General features: G+C 34.3%; 1 pseudogene; it reads left to right on the top strand.

Annotated features, from left to right (window-relative positions):
* The first annotated feature begins 1,081 nt into the window (after positions 1-1,081).
* LOC149749131 (protein-L-isoaspartate O-methyltransferase domain-containing protein 1 pseudogene) lies at positions 1,082-6,817 on the top strand (annotated as a pseudogene).
* Positions 6,818-15,362: the final 8,545 nt, after the last annotated feature.

Raw genomic sequence — 15,362 nt, 5'->3', positions numbered from 1 at the left:
GAAACATTACCGTAGATGATTATAATTAAACTACACTTATCAAAATAATGAATAAAGCACACTTTGTGATACAGCAGTGTTGATGTTTTTCATATTTATCTGTTCACTAACTAATCTGCCAAATTCACTCATCTCTAGTGAGCCTCTCAGTTCTCAGTGTAAATTACTGAGGGTCTACTCTGATAATAAATAACAATAGCAATTCTGGGAAACAAAGCATTAGCAGTTTAATGTCTAAACATTTTTTTTCTGGATAGTATAAATTAAGAATACAATAAAACATTTTTCATTCAATTAGAATATGTTTCCAGAGGGTTATAATACAATTTAAAAGGCTGCTTATAATGGATATATCAAAGCACCTGAATTTTAATGCTATCAAAGTGTTCAGGATGTTCTAAAGAAGAGGATTAGTTTCATAATGCATCAACCAAAAGAGAGACCATAATATGAAAATATCTCTAAACCTAAGATGTGTGAAGTGACTTTTATGAGTCCATCCATTTTCTTAGACTCTGAAACTTAGACCTACTATGCTTAATTTCCAGTATGCACACTATTATATGTAAAATAGATAACTAATATGAACCTATTGTATAGCACAGGGAGCTCTACTCAATACTCTGTAATGATCTATATGGGAATAGAATCTTAAAAAGAGTGGATACATGTATATGTATAACTGATTCACTTTGCTGGACAGCAGAAACTAACACAACACTGTAAATCAACTATACTCCAATAAAAATTAATAATAAATAAATAAATAAATTCCAGTATGTAGGTGCCCAAAACATTGACAAAATCTGGACAGTGTATTAATTAATTGATTGATTGATTGATATAACAGATATCAATTGAGTAACTACTAAGTATCTAGTACTCTTTTAGACACTGGAGGTACACTACCTAAAACAGAATGAATTATCTGCGTTTGTGGAGTTCTCAATCAAATTCGGAGTGAAAGAAAAATAAAATAAAGTAAATAAGTCAAAGGATATATCACACAATTCACACAATCAAGGATATATCAAAGGATATATCACACAATAACCCACAGCTAGCTGGGTTCCTAAATCCACCAGCCTTCTTCCTGAGCATACGTGGACACTGTATTTTCAAGTTTCCCTTGCAGTTAGGTGCATCTATATGACCCATTTGTACTATGGTAAGCAGAGATTAGTCTGTCTCTCAGGTCTGGTGAGAAAAATCTGGAAATGGGTGTGTTGTGACTGCATTGGTCAAATTGGCACATATTAATGTGTTCTAGGATTTTACCCATGGTACACCTAGGGTAACTCAATAACTGCAGGGTTTGCCCTGGATTTGGACTGCCATCATGAATTATTTTGGGGGTGAGAAATAAATTTCTATGTTGTTTAGGAAACCTAATTACTCTTGGGTCACTTTGTGGCACCATCACAGGCTTACCCTGCCTGATTTAGAATGTTAGACTTTGTTAACAATTAAGGAGATAAAGCATGTATGATGACAAAGAGGATATGGTGGAACATCTGCTTCTCGGCCATGTTTGGCTGCTGCCTCATGACCCATTATGACTGCTCTGTCTCTAGCATTCATGACTGCATTCTAGCCAACAAGAAGGGTAAAGGTACTAAGAGGGGCCAGTCCAAATTCAAAGATTTGTGGGGAGGATTAAGCTGAAAGAAGCTTTGAAGAACTCACATAGGACATGTCTGCTTGCATATTTTTAATTCAAATGCCATCACATGACCTCCCTTGACTTGAAAGGAGCTCAGGAAATGTACATTTTATCCCAAGAGGCATTTGTACACAGAAAAATCAGGGCTTTTATTAGTGAGGATCAAGGGGAAATATTGTGGGACCACTAGAGGTCTTGACACAGAGAGTCAGGTATGAGAGAATGCCTAGTGGTAGACATTCATTTAAAGTTGATTCTTGAAAATAATTTGAAATTAGCCAGGTAAGCAAGAGTTGAAAGCGAGGTTGGTTGAGGCAAAGGAAAAGGCAAGTAGACAAGAGTGAGCTTCGTGCCTTTAGGAAACTCTCAGACCTACTCTGTGTTACAGATGCTTAACAAAGCTAAAATAATAATAATAATAATAAAATTAGGGCTCAGAAAATGTATAAGAGATTGAGAAATAGATTTCAGAATTATCACAGTGTAGGTAATTTTAAATCAGGAATGCCAATGAAATCACAAGCTCAAATGCATAGAGAATGATGGGGATACAGTTAAGTATGGCCTGAAGAAGAGAAGTAAGTATGAAGAGAAAGAGGAATCTGAGAAAAAAAAAAAAACCTTATTATAAGGATACATAGTATCAGCATACTTAATGTTAGAAGAATTATCAGTAACACAAAATGCCATGAAGGAAAACCTTGATCAAGGATACAGAAAGTTGAGCTAGGATGTACAATGGGAAAATATCACTGAATTTGTCTTTGACGCATTTACTGGTAAAGGGTAGAAGATTATGCCACCCCAAAATGTGACTGTAGAGGTCCAGGACATGCCACCCTAAAATATGTTGCTTTGGCATATTGATTTTTTGAGATGTAGATACTTGAAAAACAGCAAATACAGAGAGAAGCTTTCTTGGAATGCCACTATCTGTTTAAAAATAGATCCAAAAAAGCAATTCAATTGTCATAATCCTTCCCTGGGAGTTTCATTAACCAGGCAAGATTAGTTTTTTCATAAGAGAGATTAGAAGTTGACATCACACCCAAAAGGTCTACAGCTCCTCACCCCTTCCCTCTTATGGTGGTTTATAATTCTGAATTTTAAGCCATCTCAGGGAGTTAATCATTTTTCCCTAGGAAACTTTCATATATACATGGTGTATATGTATTAATAAACTTGCTTGTTAATATGACTTTTATTACAGGATCCCAGATAAGAGTTCAAAAACGTAGAAGGAAAATTATTTTTCCTTTACACTGGAATTTTTGAAACTTTGCTTTCTGTAGGGTGTTTATTAAAAAACAAATGAGAAGTCATTAACCCTAGGTGTGTGGTGAAACTGAATTTGGACATCAGCCTCCAGAATCAGATTTTGGTTAGAATTCCAGCACCAGCACCAACTGAAAGTGAAACTTTAAAATACTTACTTACCTTCTCTGTGCCTCAGTTTCCAACATGTAGTTTAGCTGTAATAGCATCAGTTTTAAAGCTTATAATGAGGATTGAGTCGAACGACACATGTAAAAGTTCTTAGCCTAATCCCAGATTCATAAGTACTCAGTAAATATTAGCTCTTAGTTTATTGAAGCCCATTATTAGAAATGCTGACAATGAAAGAAGAAAAAGAAATAGAAAAGTAGTTCAAGAGGTCAACAGAGTTTGATGGAAGATTTCGGTTTTGTAGAGTGGGGCAAGTGAGACTATGTTACCATTGGTGTTGGTAAATGAATGAGAAAAATGATAACCGACATGGATATGAGTCTTTAATGAAGAAGAGATCTAGAGATTTTGAACAATATTTGGAAAATAGATGCTATGAATAGGAAGTAATATATCATCTATCACATTCTTAATAAATCATCACATAATAAAGTGTATAAAAGATTGACAGAAAAGGGCTGAAGGAAGAGACGGAATTTATAATGGACACAGGCAGAGTGGTTTGATAACTGTCTTCAGGCATTGGTGTCATTGAAAGCTAAAATTTTCTCCTTTCTTTTTACAGACATAAACGTTCAAATCAAGTTCTTGAAAAAGAGGGAGAAAGAGAGATACAGGGAGAGGTAGAGAAAGAAAATGAAAGTTTAAAGAGTAAGAAACTACCACAGGTTTCATAATTTATTCCACTGCTCTCAGTCTTTCTTACTTTCCGTTCCTTATACTATATTTTGGAGGGCTTTTTTGTTTTTTGTTTTTAATCTGGAGAATGGTATGAGAAAGGCCTTTGGGTATGTTAAGAATGTACTATTCTACTTTATTATAATGATAGCTGTTAACAGCACAGGGGCCTTGACTGTATAACGTCTCCTGTCTTGCTTGGGGTGACACCCGTTCAGACCGAGCCAGCTTATTTCACATTATTGTCAGTTATGAGTGGGAAACTCTTGCAGCTGTGGAAGAGCTGGGGGCGGGGCGGGGACGGTATTGTCCGTTAATTACAGACACTGCATTGTTTTTAAATGTTTTCAGTCAATTTGTAGATAGAGCTCTAATAGATTTTTAACTTTCTTAGACTTGGTTTTTTACACACTAAAACAAATGTGGTTCTAAAGACCACTATCATTTTCTATTGCCTTTAAAAAATATTCATTTATCATTTTCCAGTCTGGATTTCCCCTCTTCTTGATACTACATGTCGCTAAGGTGAATATGACTCAAAACATGAATGCACATGACCCATCTTTCAGCCCTGAATGATAAAAATATGAACCTTCACTGGCGGAGGCCGTGGCCGCCACGGACCCACCCAGCCTAGGGCCTCACCTGCACCCCCTTGCGGCGAGTCGACCGACCACATTGCTGCAGTGCATTTTTCAGAGTAAACAAATTCCATGTGCTGTTGAAAACATTCAATCCCTCAAACATGAACTGGCTCATGTGTAGAAGAGATTTGGGGGGAATAAATTATGGGATTGAGCTTCATTCAGATGTGGCAGAATATGCGAAGAAAAACCTGGAGAGTTTGATCAAAAAAAGTAATAGCTTTGATAATCAGCTTCTAGACCTGTACTGTCAGTCTGAATGGGAAGGTGCATGGCATGGCTAGGTCACTCTGATCTCTCAGCAGCTTATCAGAATAATTATATGAGCAAGTTGGCACAGCTCCTGCTGTTCACAAAATCATCTGTCTCAAGATGAAAATATTCCAACGTGAACATATGAAGAAAAGCACTACTAAGATTTGAGTTCGGTGAGCCCACATTTGTGGTTGGTAATTGCTCCCGGAAAGCAGCTGAGGGTCATCAGTATTATCGAGATTATTGTGGAACTGGAGTCCAGAAATACTATGAGAACTACATGAAAATATTACTAAAAGTGGGAGGCATTCTAGTTATGCCTGTAGAGGATCATTTAACACAAATTATGAGAAGCGAACAAAACACTTGGGAAAGTAAAAATATTCTTGCTGTTTCATTTGCTCCACTTTTGCAACCAAGTAAGAAGGATAATGGCAAACCAGAGTCTGTGGGACATCCCCACACACAAACCCACGCTGTCTGGAATATACAGAACTTGCTTTTATTTACATTCAATGCACACTGAGACATTTCGTAAGTAATGAGATGCAGGCCAAGGAGGGGTCCCTTAAAGGGCTCCACCCAAAAGAAAGAGTTAAACAGAGAGCTACACTTATGTATTTGTAGGTAATCAGCATATTCCTCAGCCTCTCAACAATGAGGAGGATGAAAAAAATAGAAGAGAAAGAAAAGGAAGTGGAAGACCACAATGAAGTTAAAAGAGCCACCTCAGAATTTACTGAGAGAAAAAATTATGAAACTCCCCCTCTCCCTCGTGAATCTTTAAAAGCTTACTTGACATATTTTAGAGAAAAATAACTTAGATCAAGAAGAAAGAATGCCTACTGATAATTCCTCTAGTCTTTAAAATGTGGCATTTGTTAGGAGTTAAAAAGAGAGAGAATGTTTTCTTTCATCAGAGTGAACTTACAGTAGAAAAAAGTATCTTCTTTCTGTCAGTAATAAAAATGATGTATTCAGTGATTAAAAATAATCCCTTTCATAAAATACATTTTTCTGTAAGTCTTGGAAAAATGGCTGTTTTAACTCAGGATGACTTCAAGAGTGGAATGCAACAGTAGTGCAGACTTTGTGTAATGTAAATCCTGTTCTGATTCCTTATAGATTTGTAGTGGTGAGAGTTAGATTTAATTTTTTTTTTTTTTCTTTTCTGTACGAGGGCCCCACACTGCTGTGGCCTCTCCCATTGCGGAGCACAGGCTCTGGATGCACAGGCTCAGCAGCCATGGCTCACGGGCCCAGCCGCTCCACGGCATGTGGGATCCTCCTACACTGGGGCACGAATCTGTGTCCCCTGCATCGGCAGCCCGACGCTCAACCACTGCGCCACCAGGGAAGCCCAGATTTAATTTTATGTAAGGCTACATAACTGTTAAGCATATATAATCTGATTTGAATTGCAGTTGATTGCATTTCCTCCAAAAAAACTTTCTTATTTAATAAGGAAATAAAATCCTTTGTAGTCGCACTTCCCTTAATTTTGTTGCAGTCACTATTGCTGAGTTGCTATAGATGTATTCCAGGTAATATATGAGTGCAATAATCATACAGATAGTGAATAATTTAACTTTTAAAAAAGTTTCATGGAATTCAATAGCACTGCTACTCTTGCTTTTGAATCTATTGCCCGAAGACGTGGGGAAGATATCTGCTTCTCTCATAGAGATTTTAAGGGCACATCAAGTGAATAGTAAAGTAAAAAGTCTATACTTAATAGAACTCTTAATTTGTGTGGACCCTTTACATTTTCAGTATTTAAAAATAATGAGGTTATCTTACTCTCTGGAGTTTTAGAAGAGAGTATATTTAGGATTGTTTTTTCTACAGTCCACTCTATAAAGTATTTGATTTAAAAAAACAACAACAACAAAAAAATACTGTTCTCTTTGACTGCTGATGGTACAGACAGTGAGTGAATAAGCATGAGTGATAGCCACTCTCTTGGGATAAGCTCAGTAGCTGGGCCAGAGCTGATTTGCTCAGGTGGTGCACTTTAGCAAAGGGAAATTCTAGTTCATCTGCTATTTATCTTTGAAAAGGTAGGGTTGAGCTAGCCTACATTTACTTTGAAATTAATCTTTGTAGTATAAGAAATATTCACAGAAATTATACGTAGAAGCCTTTTGCTTTGAAAATCCAAAATCATAGTGTAATCTTTGGGACCTATGTTGTGCTCATTTAAAAATTCTTCCCATTTTTTTTTGTCTGTTTTTTTTGGTAGAATTATAATGATTTTCAGTTTTTGCTTAATATCACATAAACTATCATTTAAATGTTAGTTGTAGGGGTTTCCCTGGTGGTGCAGTGGTTGAGAGTCCGCCTGCCGATGCAGGGTACACGGGTTCGTGCCCCGGTCTGGGAAGACCCCACATGCCGCGGAGCGGCTAGGCCCGTAAGCCATGGTCGCTGAGCCTGCGCGTCCGGAGCCTGTGCTCCTCAACGGGAGAGGCCACAACAGTGAGAGGCCCGCGTACCGCAAAGTTAGTCGTAGCTAATCAGTGATAAAACAGATAATGAGTACCATTATTAGTTTGTTTCTTTTCTTCCAAATTGGGCCACAAACAGTTATCCTTTCTTAAGAAAGTGTACAATGTAATACAATGTAACATATTTGCTACTTAGTGTTACCTGGATTATATATTCTTTAAAAGGAAAAATTTGAGAGTAACCCTTATTACCATCAGCATCACTGTTACAGTGGTTGATCAAGTATGCTTAAGGACATCCAATTAATGTATAGTAAAAAGATTATTATCTCTCAGCAAAGATTCAACTATTAGTAATACATAGACGGTTTAAAAAATCTCAGCTCCAGTAATTCCACACATCTAAAAACAAGTGTGTGAAATATTCTAAGCATGAATTATTCCAAGTAAGTGAGGGTATTTTAGTAATGTGAAAGATAATTTCATGGAAGGTATTTGTTTTATACCAGTGACTAGGGCTTAGATTTGGAGGTTGGAGGATGGGGGTATCACCATAATTATTCTTAGATGATTACTAAGTTGTTATTGTTAAGAAATGCCCCATCTCATTTCTATTAAGGAAAAAAATAGTTTTATACAATTGTTATCTGCTAGAAATATTCATTTTATTTTGAATTAAATGCTAGTTTTAGAAGTTTAATCTTGAGGTCCTGGTGCCCACATATTTAAATCTAGCACCCCTAGCCCCCATCTTGTTTTTAGTGTCCAGATTTATAAACATACATATTCTTAAATGATGATTTTTCTATTCATGAGAGAGTTTTTGTGAAGGATGTATTTGCAGATTGACCTTTTCATATTGTCTTTCATTTTGTTGACGTTGGCAAAATGTACAGTAGATTTTCATGATCATTGCCTATTTTTTGTCATTGAAATGTAAGTTTTGTATTTTTAAAAGCATTTATTTTACAGTTGTGACTTTATAACTGACTTTAAATGAAGTAGAAATAAAAGGGGAAAAAATTAGCTTTAAAAGTTTAGAAGACCAGATAATGTTTTCTGCTAGGCAAGAATTAAGATTATATAAATTACAAATATAAAATATATTATATAATATTATATAATATTGTAAAGCATTTACATATGCTTTTAGAAAGTAATTTTTTTACATGTCTAAAAAATAAATAAAAATACCAAACAACAACAAAAAACCACACACAGTATTCATAGTGTAAGAATCAATTAATGAAAGTAAATAAAGACAGATAAAGCACTAGAAATAGTGTTATGGAGGGTCTTACATGATATACTAAAAACAGGTGAATTAGTACATAAGTTAACATGTTTTTCTTCACATTATTTCTCATAGTCAAATTCCTTTTTCTCAGTCACAAGTTAGGTCCCTGTTACCTCATGCCTGAATTGTTTAAACAACCTTCTTATCTAGTCTTCAGTACTTCAATCTCTTCCAATCAACTGTATCTTAAACATAACCAGTTTTATATTCCCAATACAATTTTTATATTATGTTACTATCCCAGATAGTGTTTTTCAACAATTTGTTCATTACCTAATCATCCATCCAGCCTGCTCCTTATGGGGCAGAACTATGTCCTGGTGGTTGATATCAAGAGTAAAAAGGTGTATGATTTCCTTCAAGAAATTTACAAATTGGTAGTTCTTTGCTCCTCTAGGATCAAGTCCAAATTGTTTCACTTATATTTAACTAAACCCTCTTTACTGAGTTTTAGTGCCAACATATTAACTTGCATTGCTATCTGCACTCCAGCAATTCAGTTCCATAGTCTACCTTCTGACTCATACTGACATTTCCTTTGCCTTAAATTTTCCATCTCCCCATTTACTGAAATATTGACCTTTAAGAACAAGCTCAAGTGACATTTTTGCTTTTGAACTTTCCCTGTTAATAACATTCTGAATCATTTAAAAATAATAGCAAGTCAATAAATAGTTCATATTTATAAGGGATTACTGTGTACACAACTGTACTGAGAGCTTATATGGATTATCTATTTAATCCTTGAAAACATTCATTTATTAATTCAACAAATATTTATTGAGCACTTGTGTGCTATAAATTGACCTGAAGCTAGGATTTGGTGTAGACATTATAGTGAATCAGACAAATAAGGACACTGAACTTATGAAACTCTTCCAGATCAGGAACACAAACAAACAAGAAATATAATTCCAGATAGTGATAAAACTTCAAGGAAAATTAGAAAAAGAAAACAAGCTATAGGAATAATTAATATAAATGTTACACTTGTCTTCTTTTAAACAAATAATGGTATATTTGTGTATGTACAAATGTTTTATATGAACATAATTTATTTGTGTTTTTAATTATACTTATTGACTCCTCTTCTAGATTTAAATTCCTTGAGATGAGGATTAACACTCTCCATGTGAATTATCTTTGTTTCCTTCATGTGCCCTAGACTAGTATCTTCACCTAAATAAATCTAAACAGAAAATTAGTAGATACTTTTATTTTTTTAATTTTACATCAGTAATACAAGGCAGAATACTGGAAGGCACATGGAAAGTACAAACAAAGAAGAACATTCAATTAACAATACTTGAAAGTTATCATTGTTTCCATTTTAGTTTATAACATGTTTCTTTGCTTAAAAATGTATTGTAAATATTTTCCCATGTCCATATGATGAAGATGACTGAAAAATATCCCATGATGTAGAAAAGAAGAGATGAATTTATTCAGTTTCTGTTTGTCTTAGGTCCTGTTAATTTGTCACAAAATGAAAATAGCTGTAACTCTTCCAATGCACACTAAATTTAACCAATATATGTGCTGAAATTTTAAAAGGTAAGTGGAGATTTTAAATACTACATCATCTATTGATCAAGAGAAAAAATGTTAGAGTTAAATATATGTAAACTGTGATGTATGTTGTCACTTTTTTACATGCAGCTAAATGTTTACTTTTGTTAATTTTTCTTTCCTCTCCATCTTCAGTAATACTGAATTATACTATAGCTTATTATAAAAACTAAATATGCTTAATCCTTTATTGCTTCATACTTATTAAGGTTGGCTTTGAAATAGCAGATTATAAACAAACTTTTATTTATTAAACTAAATAAAAGTCAAATAATTTTCAAAATAATCCAAGTTTTTTCTTCTCTCTCTTACTATCCTTCTCTCCTTTAGTTTAGCACGTTGTCATTTTCCTAAATACGAATTATCTCAAAGCTGGCATGATTATCCACATAGTTTCTTTATATCTTATAACTATTTAGCAAGGGTACATTTAAAATGCCAGAACTGTGTTCTTAAATTTAAATGCCAATTATATAGTTAAACAAAGTCCCTGGACTCTTCTTTTTTAATGTTTAAAGGAATATAACTGCTGGGCAGTGAGTTTAGTGTTTTAATATTATTTTAATAATAATCATACAAACGGGAAATTTCTTGCAACATTGAAAAAAGTCACAGTTGTGTTCTTTTAAATTGCTGTGTGTATTATCATTTCTTATACTATTCAGCCTTTGTGACTTATTTAAAATTTTCAATCAAATTCTTCTATGTGATTTTATGAATACATACACATAAGGATTTCATAAAACATGCCATCTTGTTTTTTCTTCCCTAATAGATAAGATGGTATCACTTGATCCCATAATCATTTAATATTAAATTTGCCAGAGTAAATAAACTTCCATGTCTGCAGGATCTGGCAAGAGTTTTGAGTTTTCTGTGGTGACCATATGAAGACTCCGAAGTGCATTGTTGGTTTTGCTGTGGTGCTTCCTGTTTCTTTTGGACCTAGTATCTTCTCCAGTCACTTAACTGGATATTATCCTTTGCTGGAACATTTTCTCTCAACTTAATCTATTGTTTCTTTAGGTTTTGCAGGTCTTGGCCTTGCTTACCTTTGGTCAGAGTGCCCCCCTCACTCGGGTACTACCTGTATATCCTTGAACACTGACCGGTGTTTTTCCTCAGAATACCCTGCTGCTCCAGAATCAGTCCTCCTTTATAGCTAATTGTTTGACTTCTAAAATGAAATGGTTCCTGCTTTGATTACCAATACTTCCATACAATCCACCTCTTCCTCCCAGTCAATGTGGCTATTCTGCATCATGTTCCCTTTCAAGTATAAACAAAGCATAGGACAATCTCGTATTCCTGAACTTTCATTTATAAGTGCACACTATTTGAAAATGTTTGTTTTTGTGTTCTATTACCAAGCATTTATGGTCAGTAAGATGTCCACCATTTAGTTAATAATTTTTCCTCAAAATTCTATAAGTAGGAAGAATGTTATCTTGTTTTCATATTCTCTCCAGTACAAAATCTATTTCTTTTTTTTCTTCACTCTCCAGGGAAAATCCTGTTTGGATAAAAGAAAATTCATTACATTCATTCGATACATTTAAAAGACATATTCCACCATTTCAGGTTGTTGAGAGTTTAAAGGGTAAGGTAGACACATTACATAAATACAATAGCAGGGTTACTAGACATGTATCCTAAATGCTATGCGAAAACCTTAGGTAAAGGAGCTTAAAGCTCAGGATGCCATGGAGGTGAGACTGAAGCAATTTCCAAGAAAAATAGGGTGATTAAGAGCATGGATTCTATCACATAAAAGCTCTTTAACTTTGGAAATGTATTTAATCTTTCTAAGTTTCCTCAGCTATAAAGTAGAGCTAACAATAGCTCCTGCCTTATAACATTGTTTTCAGGACAAATGCATTAATCAATGTAAAGAGCTTGGAACAGTGTGACTCATTTTAAGCCCTTGATAAATGTTGGCTGTAATGATGAGGACTATTATATGAGAAAGAGAAAGATTTCCTATGTAGAAGAAATCTCACAGGGAAAGCACAGATATAGAAAAGTTTATAGTACACTCAGGGAAACAGTAGTTACTTGGTTGGCAGGGGTTTGAGGAACAGTAAAGAATGGAAAGAATGAATCAGAAAGATAAGCAGGGACCAAAGGTGAAGGACTACTTACTGGGCCTATTAATATTATGGTGTAAGTTATGGGGTGAAGCTATTGAAGAATTTCATGCAATGGGATGATATGGCCAAATGTACATTTTAGAAACACAAATTTAGTAAGAAGTGTATAAAATGGATTTGAGAGAAAGATTTGAAGGAAGAGTTGAGGGCAGAAAGTAACAGTGACAGAGATTATTAACAGGTAATTTAGAAGCTAGGTATTTTTAGGATGTGAAAAACTAAAACTTGATATGTGTAACTCCTGGCACCATGTGAGTATTAAGCCCAGTGCTTAGTCTAGAGCTAACACTCAATTTATATTAGCTATAATTATAACTAATATGATTTCTTTAAACAAGAATTATTGAATATTATGACTTAAATGACTCCATTATTAAATGATAAATGGCTAAAATGGAAGAGTGAGTTTGGATCAAGAAACAATGATGTAATTTTCAACACATTGAGTATGAGATTTCCACGAGCTATACAGTCATATGTGTGCAGAAATCAGATGGAAATAAAGATTAAGAGTTCAACTGAGAGGTTTGGTTATGTGGACCGGGAAGTGGTTGTATCCATGGTAACCAACAATATATGGAGTACAGAAGAAGAATTAGGAGAAAACAAGTTCACTTAGGAAAACAGATACACATAAGAACAGAATAAAGAAAAGAGTAAAAACATAACCTCAGGGTTCACTACATCTTTCTTATCATATGGATGAAGATTATCCAGAGAATGAATGGTCAAAGAGATATGAGAAGAACCAACAATTAGTGGTTTAGTAAGAAATCGTCAATCAGCAACACTTTGAGTGATTACTCATATTTCAGGTGGTGTAAGTACTGTATAAGCATTAACTCCTTTAATAATTAAAAAAGGCTTTCATGTAGGTCCTATTATTTCATTTTTTTTACAGAGAAGAAAACTCGATGCACAGATAGGATAAGTAAAGTGCCTGAGATGGGAGAGATTAAAACAGGACAGTCATTACTGCATGCAAATACTGTTAGAGCAGTAGAGAAAATGATCTGTTGCTTTGGTAATTAAAAGGTGTAGCCATCCTATGGCAGAATAGTTGTAGCAGTGGGGTAGAGGTGGAAATCAAATTGCAATATAGTAGGAAGTAGTAGGTCAAAATCAATAAAGGAGAGAGTACAAATACTTTGTCTAAAATTCATCGGTTCTTTCTTTAAGCAAAGGTGAACACACTTAGTCATAATCAGAATAAACTTCATTTGTTTCTCTGATCATTTAAGGATGTGGATTTTATGTATGAGATTACTTTCCACAAGGATAATTTTATTTTTCAGTCTCTTCTAATTTCTTGTTTTCCAGACCTGCTGACTATAGTGTCTAGGGAATAGCCTTCAACACACTTTACACATCCTAAAGTGTTTCAATAATTGAGTTTGATGAACCCCTAAATAAGTGTCATTTATTGAGTTTAACATGGGCCAAGTACTGTGCCAAAATCTTCATAGGGAATATTTTATTAACCTTCACAAGAGCTATAATTGAAAGTTATGCATTTTTCAGATGAAGAACTTGAGAACTAAAAATTCCCAAGGTCGCAAGACTAGAAAATAATGGAGCTGCTAATTAATCCAAGAGCAAGTCGTTCCAGGGCCTATGTGCTCCTTCCCTCCAACCAAAATCTCTAAAGACATGGAGCTTATTTTTCCTCATTTAATGATTCCAACTGGTAACACATTCCTACAAGCAGTGAGTTTTAATAGTTTTACATTTATATTTCTGAACTCATTTTAATGAGTCAATGATAAATTTTGCATCTCTTTTAAATTTTATTTTGCCTTAAGTTCTTGTATTTAAAAAGTTTTCAGAGGATGATTATATTTCATACACATTTAGGTCTCTTTAAGGCATTTCTATTTAAAAAAGACATAACCAGTAATTCAAGATTACCATTTATCTTTGGAAGAAAATATTTGACTTTTAAATTCACTAAATCCGTTTTAATAACTAATACAAATATGATATAAAGATTAATTTTCACACATCTGTCTATCTTTTTTAAGTTGATCTATAGAGACATATTTGGAAAAGGAAATTTTTTCTCCCCATGGTGTTCCAATTCTCTTTCTGAATTGGATTACAATAGGCTGGGATTTGGGAAATATTCCTTGAGGGCATATCATGTGACCAATTACCTAAGGGTTTTGCACCAGTCACCTACTCTCCATTTGCCTGCATTTAACACACTTACGGGAAGTTTGGTTCAAGGTCTGTTCCAATTTAATATTGCTAGGTTCTATGCCATTGATGTACTCACCTAGATAAAATGTCATGTATATTTTTTATCAGTTGGTTTTGAACTTGGAACAAGCAGTTGAAAACACCTATGATTGATATTTGCCTCTTTCTGATAGAAATTTCAATTAGACTGATTAACAGTCATACAAAAATCATAATCAATTGATATTGCAGATGATGTATCCATTGAAACCAATGATCATTGTGAAGTTGCTATGTAAAATGACTTGCTGTCATTTTAATGTGCTTGAATATTTTATACTGAAATATGTTTCATAGAGCATCTTATTTTAAAAATAGCATACAACTGTTTTTTTTTAAATCCCTGAAACAGAGGTAGAATTCCTGTTCTGCTTGTTTAAAACTTTGAAAAGATTTTTATTTAATTGTTCCTCAAATTTCCATGGAAATCAAGGGTTATGTACATCCTCAACAACACCTTCAACTTGAAATCACCTAATTCAAACTATGTTAAATCTTTCTTAAGGGATTTTTCTCATTTTACCTTGAATAACAGTTGTGTGTGTGTGTGTGTGTGTGTGTGTGTGTGTGAGAGAGAGAGAGAGAGAGAGAGAGAGAGAGAATGAAAAATTCCATATTAGATTATGGATACCAAATGAAAAAGATTAATTTTATCCTCATTGTACATAGTAGACTTACAAATATCTGGCAAACAAACATTTTAATTAACTCAAATATATTTGCTAAATATTATTACCTGTCCACATTTATAGTGAAGATTTTTAATAAAATTCCCTATTGAACTAAAGAAAAAGCTGGGATAGTTGTCTGAATTTTTAAAATAAAACTGCTGCTGCAAATCCTGTATTTTTCTATTACTAGATTCTAAACATTTTTTTTTTTTTCGCGGTATGCGGGCGTCTCACTGTTGTGGCCTTTCCCGTTGTGGAGCAGAGGCTCCGGACGCGTAGGCTCCAGACGCGCAGGCTCAGCGGC

The sequence above is a fragment of the Delphinapterus leucas genome, chromosome 5, assembly GCF_059928025.1.
Source record: "Delphinapterus leucas isolate spDelLeu-1000000601 "Yukka" chromosome 5, BTC_Dleu_Yukka2, whole genome shotgun sequence".
In the NCBI taxonomy this organism is placed as follows: Eukaryota; Metazoa; Chordata; class Mammalia; order Artiodactyla; family Monodontidae; genus Delphinapterus; species Delphinapterus leucas.
Note: the sequence above shows the minus strand (reverse complement) of the source record. Positions and strands in the feature narration are given on the sequence as shown.